The sequence below is a fragment of the Lactuca serriola genome, chromosome 5 (genome assembly GCF_051521515.1).
Source record: "Lactuca serriola cultivar US96UC23 chromosome 5, Lser_US96UC23_V15, whole genome shotgun sequence".
NCBI lineage: Eukaryota > Viridiplantae > Streptophyta > Magnoliopsida > Asterales > Asteraceae > Lactuca > Lactuca serriola.
The window spans coordinates 139585545-139591303 of record NC_136412.1 but is presented as its reverse complement, the minus strand read 5'-3'; positions in this window follow the sequence as shown (position 1 = coordinate 139591303).

Below are 5759 nucleotides of genomic sequence, written 5' to 3'. Positions count from 1 at the left end.
AGGAAAGATCAGCCGAAGTAACCAAAAACGTCTTACGCGTCACACTAATAAATATTAACTAGGTTAATTTAGCGAGCGAGTGGAAACACTGCTCACATTTCATGTGTTAGAATTATTTTCTTACATGCAACTGGTAACAGTTATTCAGGAAACAGATATTCATTCGAGGATAGTTATTTAGTATAGACTCATTTATGAATAATTCCTAGAACCCTGTGGAAGTCAGGACCCGATACATCCAGACTAGGATAACATTGTCTTTTCAGCTTTCGGCTTGTGTCCATTGCTATAGACTTATTCTGTCTCATCTTTGTTTTCTTTTAGCAAAGATGCCTCCTCGCAGATCACCCAGGCACGCTACTCCGATAACTCCCATACCTTCTCCACAAATCGATGCAGCAACTCTGAACGCTGCAGTGGCCGCAGCTGTGGCAACAGCCATGGCACAATATCACTCCACCAGTACAGGTGGAGGCGAAGCGCCTACCGATTCTACTCAAGGTGAGGTCCCTATGCTCCACGGAGAGTTCTCCTACAAGGACTTCACCAGATATCAACCACTGTCCTTTAAAGGGACTGAAGGAGTCATTGCCCTCCTGCAATGGTTTGAGAAAACAGAGTCAGTCTTCGAAATCTGTTTATGCCCCGAAGGAAGCAAAGTGAAGTTTGCTGCCTGCACCTTCGATGGCAAGGCCCTAACATGGTGGAACAGCCATGTTAAGTCACTGACCCTATCAGTGGCAAACTCCATAAGTTGGGAAAACCTAAAGGAGTTAATGCGGGAAGAATATTGCCCGTTAGGCGAGATTCAAAAACTAGAACAAGAGTTGTGGGATCTCACTATGGTCGGCTCGGACATAGTGACCTACATGGACTGGTTCAGCGAACTAGCAGCTCTATGCCCCGGGATGATTACCTCGGAGAGAAAGAAGATAGAAAGGTACATTTGGGGTCTGACTGCTCCGACCCAAGGAAATGTGTTATCTTCTAACCCAGCCACGTTCGATAGTGCTAAACGCTTGGCTCAGCGACTCATCGATCACGGAGTCCGCCACAGCGTAAAAGTCCCTATTCCCGAGTCATCAACGGAAGAGGACTATAATCAAGAGTCGGAGAACAAGAGAAAGAAGAAGCGAACAACACAAGACATCCCACAAGAGCAACAAGCGAGTACTATGTACGCCGCAACGACGCCTGTTGCTTCAGCATCTGCTAGTCGTTATGCTGGAAACCTTCCAAAGTGTGGAAAGTGCAACTTTCACCACACTGGAGTGTGCCGAGAAATGCAGTGTTTGAACTGCCACAGAAAAGGACACACAGTCTGTTACTGCAGGGCACCGGCTCAACCGATCTCCCAAGTCCTCGGAACTGAAGAAAACCAAGCCTGCTATGGCTGTGGTGAGACTGGACACCGTCAGAAGGACTGCCCGATAATCAGAAACTCAGGCGCGGATGGACGTCTTCTGATGATCACCGCAGGAGAATCTACCTCATAGTCGTCGTCGAGTAGTGGTACGTTTTCCAAAATAGTAATTACTTTTAAAAATTAATTTATATTCATATAAGATTAAAATTTGGGGATAACACTTAAAAGTAACAATAACAACCCACATGTTGAAATAGGTCGTAATATTCAGGAGAATTAAGGATCCCTTAGAGAAGCTATTATGGCTCACCATATACATCAGGGTTGTGCGCAACTGAGAGGTTGCAGACTTAGAGTGAGTGACTCCGCTTAGGTCTCCTTCCTTAATTGGTTGAGGATTTGTGGCAGAGATGCTCAGTCGACTGCCTAGCTCATCTTAAGTATTCACAACTTGTATATGACGGGCGATGGTAGTGGTACCATGGGGGATCATGGTATAAAAGTATCCCGTAAGTTATTAAAGCACTTTGATTTGTATGTATGCGCACATAGCGGTACGACACATAGGAGTGTTGATTTCAAAATAGAAAACAGGAAACTCGAGATCAGTTACAAGGAGTACATTGTTGAACATACTAGAAGTACAATACAAATCATACCAGGGATACATCGTCGTTTATCAGACGTTTCTTTCATTTGACCAAAACTTTGTTCAGTATAGAGTCCGTTGTTTTCTTTCGTCATGAGTTGGCGTGGTCCTCACCGTACTGAGTTCATATGTTTCTATCACCTCGATCGGCAAGTTCTCGAAACTTTCGTCAGTTCGTATCGAAGGTCCGAACTAAACCTAAACTTTATCTTTCGCATTGCAAACCCCGAAGTACTCATGCGAAGAGTACTTTGTCCTCCGAAGCCATATCGTCAGATATCCGCAGACCGTAACGACATACCACTCGACCAGCAAACCAAGTTCTAGCACAGAGGCTAAGGACGAATACAGCCCGACTATTATTATTTAGTGTATACGCGAGGGTGGTATATGAGTATGATTACGCAGATCTAGTATGTGTGTTTCTGCCCTATCTCCTGTTCTCCGTTGAGTTGTGGACCTAGAACGGAGTCGCACATCCGACAGTCCTACTAATCCTAATTATATACGGCTTGTATACACGAGGTAATGATAGATGGACCAAGTATGAATCCTATCAAGAACACTAGGGCAAGTTGCCAAGTCTACGAGTGAGTATTCCGCAAATCAGAGGAGCGCAACCCCAGTAGTAATGCTAAGAGAGCTAATTTCGGGACAAAATTCATTCTAACGGGGGGATGATGTGACAACCCAAAAATTCCCACTTCAATAGAAGCCAAGTCTATTTCTGCTAACTTTCAAACTTTTGGGACAAGTTTGAGCAACTCAGGATTTACACTTAAGGAGATATTAGGAGAGAGGTTGCACTTGGGTCTTGTGCAACTCTGTTATTCCAAAACTCTATGATATTAGAGTTCTTTCCGGGAATAAAATATTTTCTGCCAAAAATCACAGGACTATATATAGAATTCTGGACCAAATTATTCATTAGTTACAATTCCAACTAGAGAAAAGCCAAATTCTCTCTCAAGGATCTTCGGACTTTTGTTCCGGAACGTGAGTACTTCTATCTAGTGTTGTTTGAAAGCTTTATATATGCTTAATACACTAGAAATCATAGGAAAACACCAAGATCTATGAGTTTACCGCCCAAGAACACCTTGGGGAGTAAACTCCATTTCAAGGGCCAAAGTGTGCCCAATGACCCCCAGACCTTGGAAACCAAACATGGGACAAACCTTGACATGTTTAGGCATCAAAATCAATTAAAATAAAGGACCAAAAGTGAGTTCACGGCCAAGGAAGTTATTGGGCCGTGAACTCCATTTTAGGGTGCCAAAATGCCCTAAATGCCTTCCATAGCCCAAGAGACAAACATAGAACTTTACCTAGATGTGTTTAGGACCCAAAACAACCAAAACATCATCTTCCATAAGTGTTTACGGCCGCAAACACATGACCAAATGGTCCATGGGCCGTAAACTCAAAGTAGAGGTGTTTTGAGGCCACAAACACTTCCAAGGGCTTAGGCATGAATTTAGAATGCTTCTTTATGACCTTTAGGACCCTCATAAGAATATTTGGCCATGAGTTTACTGTAGTAAACTCATTTGGGCCGTAAACACCCCAAAAGTGCCAAAAGATGTGGTCTTTCTCATCCTAGGTTAAAGCTAATGTCCCTAAATCACCCCTAGACTTCAAGCTTGCACTAACCCATGAGTAACCATGATTTTACGGCCGTAAACTCCCTTGGGCCATGAACTCATGGTAGTAAACTCATTTAAGTGCCTTTATACCCTCCTAGGTTGAATCACATGTGATTCCAACACTTGGTTAAGGTGTTTCCTAGTCCCGGAAGGTGTTTCCTTTCATATAGTTGTTTATAAACACTATATTTATGTCATTATGTGTCCTTAAATATCATTTAGGACTTATTGTGTCTCGAAACTTCATTTGTGGAACTTCTCATCCGTACGCGTATACCCGTTTGAATCACCTACATCAGGTGAGTTCATACCCCGTAATGAATCTTTTAACTATTTTAATTGTTTTAAGGGGGGGAATACAAGTTGAACACAATGATAATTGTGTAATTATTTGTTGTTAATCATTCTTTCAAAATGTTACTTATGTTATTAATAATTTGTTAAAACATTTCAAAACTCTTCTAAAGGTTATGTTACTTTATAGTTATACAAAACTCCTTTTTTAAAGTATAAGCATAACTTTGTAGATAAATGAGTCTTTTCAGTATCAGTTCAATTAGAACATGAGTAAACTATTATAGGTATAGTTTAGGAGAATGCTATTCATTACTTCTAGTACAATGAAGCACACACAGAACAAAACATAACAGAACATAACATAACTAAAAAGATAATTTTCTATACCATTATAACACGCAGACAAGATCTAACTTGAATGTGCATTACACGGCTTGCATGGATTTGCTCGGGTCGCGTTTGGTTCCCTCAATCTCCATACATGAGAGCGGGTTAGTAGGGGTTGTAGCTTTCACATTATGACCGTAATAAAACACACTTATGTTTTTAGGTTGATAGTACCTCCATATGTCATTATAATCGACATCAGGGTACTCACCTTCTCCCATTACTTTCATAAAGTGTCGGTAACACTTGAAGGTTGATCTATTCTCTAATCGAGGTAAGTTATAAACTAGGGAGAATGTGCTTACAGTTGACAAAGGAACAGTAGAGTCTTGGTAGAAGACTGCTTTCATAACAGTAGAGTCTTGGTAAAAGACTGCTTTCAAAACAATCGAATCTTGGTAGAAGGCTACTTTTAAAAGTTAGGACCATAATGCTAACCTTATGATTCTGTAATGTATACACTATAGGATACATATATGTTAAGTAGATGCCGACAGCTAATAGGATGTGTGTTCTTCGCTGTACGTCTTGTTCCCGTTGGATATAGGCTTACACCGAGGTCAGCCAGTATATTATCTACCCGAATCTATATATATGTATGCTTAGTATACATTAAGTCATCATAAGGGTACCAGGTATGGATCAGGTCATAGGACACCGGGTCGATGCATAGTTTTTCTAATACAAAACTTTCGTTTCAAAGTCAGTACTTTTGATATACAAAACTAGCAATTTCCCAATTAAGGGCTTAATCCATTTTATTAAGCCAGTACAGTTTTAAAGACTTTAAGTGAGTTAACTCTATAATACCATAATTTATACACCATGTTTGTATATAAGACTAGTGTCACACCCCCAAACCAGAACGGCGGAAACGTTCGGGGGCGGAGGACGTCATATTTAGTATCATAATAGTTCATAGAAAGGAAAGTACACACCACCATACATATATAAAGGTTTTAAAAATGTTTACATCATTGTATTCATTACATGTTCAAAAGATAAATGCATAAACATCTTTCAAAAGAAGTAAATAATGCCAGCGCGTTATTCACCAAAAGTTGATTTCCAAACCTGCTTAACGATTCCCTGAGAATACAAGTTATTTCAAAGAAAAAGTGTCAACAATTAAGTTGGTGAGTTCATAAGTGATTTAGAAACATTGAATGCCATTCCAAAATGAGTGTATATTTTCCAAGAAGATCCCATATTTCCTTATAAAAGTGTGAAATGCATGAGAATGTTGGTATTGAAAAACTTAGATAGTTGAACCAAGAAAATCCCTTATTTTCCTAATAGTTGTTTGTTTAATGTCCAAGATTAACATTTTGAAGCAATCCACATGCTTTAGAAGAGTTTTAAACATGGATTTAACTAATAAACCTATCAGAAGATTTCAGTTTGCTAGATAATG